This window comes from Oryzias latipes, chromosome 20 (assembly GCF_053564925.1).
Source record: "Oryzias latipes strain Hd-rR chromosome 20, Olatipes_Hd-rR_3.1".
Lineage (NCBI taxonomy): Eukaryota > Metazoa > Chordata > Actinopteri > Beloniformes > Adrianichthyidae > Oryzias > Oryzias latipes.
Window position 1 is genome coordinate 3,683,651 of NC_136256.1, and position 8,445 is coordinate 3,692,095.

The 8,445-nt window shown below is 41.2% G+C and overlaps 1 long non-coding RNA gene across 1 annotated transcript; it reads left to right on the forward strand.

Moving 5' to 3' along the window:
- The first annotated feature begins 4,720 nt into the window (after positions 1 to 4,720).
- On the forward strand, positions 4,721 to 7,892 carry LOC111946608 (uncharacterized). The gene is made up of 4 exons (XR_002872330.2): positions 4,721 to 4,865; positions 5,282 to 6,171; positions 6,290 to 6,358; positions 6,722 to 7,892. It is a non-coding gene; the product is annotated as an uncharacterized LOC111946608 (long non-coding RNA).
- Positions 7,893 to 8,445: the final 553 nt, after the last annotated feature.

Below are 8,445 nucleotides of genomic sequence, written 5' to 3' on the forward strand. Positions count from 1 at the left end.
ATATATGTGTTTTCTGCTCATTTTGAAGATAAATCTGATGAAAGGATCAACTATCATCATGTCTGTTTTAGAAGAAACACAAATAAACTCAAATAGAAATCAAATCAAGGCTCTGACAGAAGAAATAATAATTCTGCGTGGTTTGTAAAGCCATTACATTACGACAGAGTATTAGGGCCACCGAAAAATATTTTACAAGATGAAAGTCATACATTTACTAGACAAAAATTCTTTAATTTACTATTTTAAATCTCATAAATGTATTAGATTGCACCTCAAAACAAGTCAACACCATGTTCACATAATGTGCAGCAGCAGGTCAACTTCTTGTATGGCTATGTTTGGTCAAACTGTCTTGGCTTTCCTATAGATAAGATAAATGTTTATTGATAACATTACAAATGGAATTAATAATGTTTTATTCATTGATGGGTGGTTTGCAGGATCTCTGCAGGCCATTGATGAAGACATCGGTGTCCCTGCAGATGTCCATTTCAATCCTTTCTTCCTCCAAAGACCTGGGGCCTCATTTATAAAACTTTGCGTAGGAATTGCGTCAGAAGTGGCGTACGGATGAAACATAGGATGTGCGTACGCACAGAAATATTCCGATTTATAAAACCGTGCGCACGCACATCCTACGCATCTTTCCCTTAATAAATCACAACCAATTCTAAATGCAGCGCAGCTTTTGCGGCTTCATGACACGCCCATAGTTGCCCATAAATAGTCCGTCAAACGCCCACAAATTAATATTCATGTCTTGCGAGATCATGGCACACACAGAGAGGAAATCAAAAAAACGTAACTTCACTCAATGTGAAGTAAAAGTTATCGTTGGCGAGGTGGAAAAGAGGAGAAAAGTGTTGTTTGGAGGGCACAGTGTGGGCATTACTAATGCCAAAAAGGCACGTGAGCGGCAAACGGTGGCAGACGCCGTAAATGCTGTAGCCTCACAACCTCGGACCGTGGCCGAAATAAAAAAGAAATGATCAGACATCGAAGTCGAGGCATAAAAAACATCTAGTGCTGCATCGCCAGAGTGTCTCTGCCACCGGGGGGGGGGGCACCGGAGCGCCATTTGCAGCGGGTGACACGCGTGGTTCCTCCGAGTGCTCCTCTGTAACGCCGGGCCCAAAAGCCCGCAGAGGTCCAACAGGACGGCTCGAGGAAGTCGGAACCAGCTCATAAGCCACTCGTCCTCGTTTGCCAGCAAGTCTTCTTGCTGTCTAAAGATGTGTTCACTCCGAATTCTTCCATTTGCCACATCTTCTAAGAGCGCAAGATCAGCCATTGTGCGTCATTACGCATTGTGATGGGGCATTTTATTTCCATCTATTTAATTACATCTGACAAGCTACAGATGTCGGTAATAATCGACGTGGAAATGGGAAATTGATCAGCGCAAATGTAATTTCTTGTTGCTGTCTGAATGGTTGAGACATACGCCATACATTGTTTTATCAAAAATAAAACACACTAAATGCATATGCATGAATACCATAATTCTGTAGCTTATGAAGAAATGTTTTAACATGAAAACAACTTTCCAGTGGACAATTAGTATGTCTGTCCGTCCGCACACCCGCACCTATATCTGCTCCGCCAGACGGACACACTGAGGAGAATATCAGTTTTGTACATTATTTCGTTCTGTTTAATTATATTATTTATGAGGATGAATTGCACAACATGCCAATATTGCAGAACATATTTCACTTTTCTTTTTGCAAATAAGTGTTCATTTGAATTTCTGTTGTAATTTTCGTTTGATTTTTTTTTATTTGTTTCACTGCTGATCGATCAAACGGGTCTTCGTGTAGCTGTTATTGTAAGACTTGCTTTGTGAAGTCTTCATGTTATTTCTGAGAGGCAGTATTGTCATTTTCACTTTCACGTGTTTCTTCCATCTGCCGACGGAGTCGCCGTTTCTCATTTTTCCGTTTTTGTGCGTACGCCTGGGTCAGAGCTTGCGTGAAGGACCGCACATTTTCCCGTCAAGTTTGCTTTATATAAATCTCAACTATTGCGTAGAGAGTGGCGTACGCCTTCTTTTGTGCGTACGCAACGTTTATAAATGAGGCCCCAGATCTCCTCCAAGTCTGTGTGATGATTCTGTCTGAAGAGACCCAGTTTCAGACATATTCTTTTCAATGTTAATGCTAATAGACATAAACCTAATTTTTATAAAGATCATGGAAAATTGGTCAGCATCCTTTATATCAACAATTTAATCATCATTAAAAAATCCATGTTTAACATAAAAATAACTTCACCATCTGGGAGCGTGTAGCTTCTGGAAGACAGCGTTGGTCTTTGGGTTCAGTGGTTCTTGACTTCTCTCACCACTGATTCTGAATTCATGAAGGCGAAGCTAAAGCGAGACTGAAGGAAAACAGGAAGTTGTAGTCCTTTACATTCAATTTAGTTTTAATATGCCTCTCCCCCTAAGTATGATCTGTGATATTACATCTTTTATAATTATTTTAATGTTTTGTAATGGATGTAGCCTTTTTTTAATCAGTTGGTATTTTAAATTATTTTAATTGATCACTGAACTACAAAAACCCATCAGCACACATGTCCCATAATGCATTGTTTTGTAGTCTGTAGGGCAGCTTTCAGTCAGTTCAGTACTAAATTTCCAGCTGCGTTCTCTCAGGTTGGGGTCTTGCTTCTGCCCCTTTCTCGTGATATTTTTGTTTTGATTGACAGGTGATGGAGCAAAAACAAAAACATACGTCTCACACCAGGTGATCTGTGCAGTGTTGCGTCCATCTGGGTGATCTCAAATTATTGTGCATCTAGGCTGCACTTATTTAGTGTCGCCAACATGAATTTCCATCCCCTAATGTTTACATACATTTAAGTATTGTTTGTAACTGTGAAATGACAGAAAGGTTACTACGGTAATCATTTTGTTACTAAAAACTTTTTTTTTTATTCTAAATGTATAGTATTTTGTTTACTATTTGTACTGTCATGACAGCGATGGTGCTGTCAGTTTACCTTCTTGTTGCATCTTCAAAAGTGCAGAATAAATGTGACACTGAATTTGAAACAGCACATTGTAATTTCTGCATCTATTATTAAAGTATTTATTTGTAATACAGTGGAAATTAGTAGATTTGGTTAGAATGTTGATTTACGGTATGCGCCCCTAAATTTTCTGGTTGTGCCCCTAAAGTTTTCAGTTGGGGGCCACAGTACTCCTAGTGAAAAAAGTTAGTCTGGAGCCCTCTGTCCACTTCTACATCAAATGGCTTTTCAGGGTCAGTTTGGGTTAGAATTGGTGCAGCAGAGAACTTGTTTTTGAGAGAACTGAATGTTTCAGAGACCTAAATGTTTCCAAGAAAGCGGATTAAAGGAGAGTGGAGCTCACATTTTTCTGCTTTAAGAGTTCTCCAGCAAAAGCTGCAAAATAAATCAGACATGATGAACGTAGTCAGACTGATATCTGGGGAAAATCAAGATCAAGCTTTCCAAAAACAAAGCTGTAGAAAAAGCCATGAAGAACGTTGTTCACCATGACTTAACAGACCGTGGGGGCGTCAGCTTGACAGAACTGCAGAACCAAGCATTTCAAATGTGGAAAGCCATCTTCCACTCATTCTCTTCTCTGATCCTCAGGTGGACATGAGCATTGATCCAGCTTTATGGTTGCAATGCTCATCTTTTCATGTATAAAAGTCCAAATATTTGGCAGAACACCGTAGGGAATCGCACCCTAACCTGCTAAAGCAGGCATACCATTATCAGTGTATTTATGTTTTTGGACCAAACATGAAAGGAACCTAAGATAGCCTTGTGCTTCAACCAAGTTTCAGCTTACTGGACTGTCTCCACCCCGTCCACGTCCTCCCCTGAGTCCAGACTGAAATGGTGAAAATTCAAACTAGTCCCTCCTCCAGTTCTGGCTCCAGGCTGAGGCCCAGGTCAATCTTTTTGGGAGGAATAATTGGATCCTGTAATAAAATGCGTTTCTTTTTGAATCGCCCTTAGTCTGGCCCGTCCCCCAGGAGCAGTTTACCATGAAACAGCCCAACAGGGCAAATGCGTCTAACAACACCACTCCTGGGGTCATTCGGGCACGCAAACCCCTCCACCACGATAAGGTGGCGATTCAGGGAGGGGAATTCATCAGTCACTAGCCAATTACTAAGAATTACTGTGGGGAAACCGAAGTCCTCGGAGAAAACCCACAGGACTGCCAGGATTTGTTGGACGTATTTCCCTATAAATTTGGTGACTGATAATTTATTTTATTGAATCAAATTGAATGATTTTATTTGTATAATTTGTTTATTCTTGTTATAAAGGTCACTGAATATTTACTAATATATTTGTAAAAGTGGGGGGGACCGAAGCGCTCGGAGAAAACCCACGCAGACGTGGTCCTGTCAGCAAACGATGTTAACCAACAGACCAACGTGCTGCCCCTGTTTTTGAAGCTCATTTAGGGATTTTTCCACAGAGTGTAGAGAGACTTTTAGGGAGGAAGAGTTTCTTCTTGGGTTTGGAGGTACAGACCTGGCAGTCAGTGGCCGAATTGTTGAAGGAACATTGAATTGTTAAATCTGTAGGGGACCTTTTTTTAATGCTGGGGGTGGGGGGTGGGGGGTGGGGGTTGCACCAGGTTCTTTAAAATGGCGTTCCTGATGCTTGAAAGAAAATCTTCTAAGATTTCTTTTTCCTTTTTAGCTGCTGCCTCCATTTGCTAACTCTTGTCAGGGTCCTGGTTCTGTTGGTCAATATTTTTTAATTCTTGAGGCAGCTGGAGCTTTTCTTTTTCCAGCTTTCTGCTGGCATGTTTTTTGGGATTGTGGGAGAAACCGAAGGACTCGGAGAAAACCCATACATTGCAGGTGTCATGATTTGAATTTGTGGTCTTGTTTTTGGTCCTTGTTCTGTCTAGTTTCTGTTTCCTGTTTTATTTTGAAAGTCTCCTGTCTTGTCTGTTTTCTTGTGTTTTACTTCCTTTGGTCCCCATCAGCCCTGATCGTGTCCACCTGTGTCTTGTCTGCCCTGTCTGTATTTAAGTCTTGTCTCTGCCTTCCTCCTGGGTTGGTCCACTAACCTTGTCTTGGTGTTCATGTCATGCTGTCACGTTCCATGTTCCTCGCCACAGTGAGTTTTGTTTGGTTTTTGTCCTGAATTCCTGCTCTGCAGCGCCTTTTGTTTGTTTTTTTGTTCATTAAACCCTCCGGACTCTGATCCTCATGCCTCCGCCTCTGCGTCTGGGTCCAACCGGCTCTCGAGCCACCCTGCACCATGACAGCAGGCCTAAAGCTTAAATCTGTTTTCATCCAAACAAATGTGTCTTCAATTCAAAATGTATCAACCCTCAATAGAAAATTTGAATTTGGAGTAGCTCATCATCCAAGGTTCTTTGGTGCTTGTTGTCATTTATTTCAGCCAATTGAAAAAATCCTGCTCATTAAAAAGGTCTGTCAAGACAAGAAGTCATCCATTCATCTTGTTCTTGGAGGCATTTATGGATGGCAGTGTGGATGTTGTTTAGAAAGATTTGATTTCCTTGTAACGTTAAAGTTACTCCATCAGGTCCATACATTTTGTCATCATCAGGTGACAAATCTTGATGCTCCACTACATCGAACCGGTCGGTATACCCCTTCATAATGTCATTGACTAATGTCCAGCTTTTATCCTTCTGAAAAAGATGATCTAATTTCCCACTTTTCCTTGGAAGGATGAGGGACAAAACTATTCTCATTTGAGGGTACGTTTGTCTCAGAAGCCTCAGGTCTTTTAACATTTGATTTGCGATCTGTATTGGAGGCATTCGTCCCAATTCTTTTCCTGCAGCTTGGATAACTAAAATTTCAGGGGGACCATCTTCTTTGGAGATTGTGTGATGAAGGTTATCAACAACGTCCTTCCAGCCCACGTGTCTAATTCCAATCCACTTAACATTAGCATCAAGATCCAAGTTTTGTCCAAAAAGATGTTTAGCTGCAGGCTGTGCCCGTGAAATATAAGTTGACCCAACGATCCAGACATCAGGCGGTCTGGTGACTTTGGGTGTTTCCATTGGTGAGCTGTTTGTTGAAAAGCTGAGGTCAGGGGAGCTTGATGTGTCCTCTTCCCTCTTCTCAGGCTGGATTTCTGTCTCAAATGGTGGTAGACCAGCAAAAAGGCTTTTAAAATCTGGTGAGTGCTGCCTACCCTGGCTATCATTTTCACAGATGACTTTCTGCTTTTTGGTTGGGGACAAATGTGTGCTGACTCCGCTCTGTGAGAGCTCCTCTGAACTGACTTTTCTTTTCAGATTAGGCTTTGGGTTGTCAGGCTGGATTGGGCTAGATGTAGAAGGGACACGAAGACATGACAGAGGCTGGTGAGTTTGGCCTCTTGACAATGTCTGGTGGAGAGTTTGCTCAATGGTTTCACGGATGGAGCTTACAATCACTTCAAATCCTTTTGAGGTGAATTGTATTCCACCTGGTTTGAACAGATGACTTTCAACTAGTGTCAGTTTTGCATGCTCCATCACAGCACCATTGAATAATCCGGCGCTGGATTGAATACTTTTGTTGAGCGTCATCCTGTCGTCATTTATTTTTCTGGGATCAAATGCCCCCCATGCTAACCTTGGAGTTATGCAGGAATAAGCTATTTTCATTTGGGGAAAAGCTTGATGGAGGTGTGTCAAGTCCTTGACCATTTTACTGACAAGGTCTGACACATTTGTGTTTCCCAGGTCGTTGCTGCCAACGTGGAGAACCAAAAGGTCTGGGGAACTCCTTTGTTGGGACAACTGGCTATAAAAATGCTTAAGAACATCCCTCCAGCGCATGCTGACTTTTCCCATCCAATGAATTTTTGCATCGACGCCAAGGTTTTGTCCATAGCATCGATTAGCTGTATATTCTGCCCCAGTGATGTAGTGACCCGACCCAATGATCCAGACCGTGGGCACTTTTCTGTCCTCTGACAGCAGCTGTCTTTGGGTGCTGTCTAATGAGGACTTTACACCTGATTGATCTTCTGGATTGTCCTGAATTTGATGCATTTTTCTCAAAATAGAATCAAAAGTGGAAATCCTGTGTTTTTAAAAATGGCGGAGTTTCTTCTCCGTAAAACGTGGTTTCACAAGTGAAGCTCTTCAGCATGAAAGACCAAGTGATGCACTTTTGGTTTTAGGTCCTATTTATGAAAGTTGAAACGATGACATGTCTTGACATGTTTTGACTACGTCCTGACTACATCAGATGATGTTTATGACATCATTTAATGTCATAAACATCATCTGATGTCATGTCTATAACATCATCTGATGACATCAGCAATTACATTTTCGTTGATGACATCAGCAACTTTTTCAAGGTCTCTTGTTGTTAAAAGATGTTTTTTTATTCGACAAAGAAATCCGTAACTCTAATAATTTGTTATATATTTTTGTGTCTAATTGTAGAAAATTTCCTGTAAATTGTCAACTCAATTTCCCATCATTCCTTTCAGTCATACAGCTGCAGTGCAGTGTCAATCATTCATTTAGACTCTGTGGTGTTGAGCTTAGGAGTTCGCAGCTAATGATGTTTATTCCATGTTATTAACTAGTGTTGTACTGGTTGAATGACTGTGGGATGGTTATACTAACACTTCCCACGAAGTAGTTAAGTAAGTGTGCACGTCGTCACAGCTGCTGTGGTAAAAGGAGCCCAAACTTTGATGTCCATGTATGTGAACGCCAGGTCTAAGAGGCTTACACCTTGGAGCATTGATCTAACCCTTTTTCTACTTCAACAGACCATCAAAAAATTACCTACAATAGACTAAACCAAATTCATTCTGCTTGACCTTTGACCTCATTAAAGTGGCTCCACTGTGTGGCTTCATGAAAAGGGCTCCAAATAAAAGATAAAAGAGTTTTTGTGAAGCAAAGTGTTTTCCAGAACAGTATCAGGGCACATTGAGGGGGTTTGGGCGGGGCCCAGCAGAGCACTGACGGCAGTGGTGAGGGTCATTCAATGCCACACGCCCTCCAGGAAAGCGGTCTGCAGACGCCGCCCCGGTTAAGGACAGCGGAGGAAACGCTTTTTGACTTCAAGTTTCTGTGGTTTTTTTATTGAGTCACAAAGTGCAAACAATCCTGTTCAACATGACTCACCTGATCCAGAAAAAAGATCCACTCCACCTTTAGGTTCCCTACACTCTGCATCAGAATTCAGATGCAGTCAATGGAATACTTTGATATAAAAAACATGTTAAATATTTCAATTCATTCAAATAATTCAGGTTAATCAGCCACAATAATGGCTTTAACATGTTCAACCCTAATTCAAACAAACATGATGAGATGGTAGTCTACAAAGTAGGCTGTAGTTTAAATATTGGGAAAACAGATTTAGAATTTTTACTGACCAATTGCTCTTTCAGCTTCAATGCAAATTATTTGTTGTTCTATATGTGACCACAAGAGGA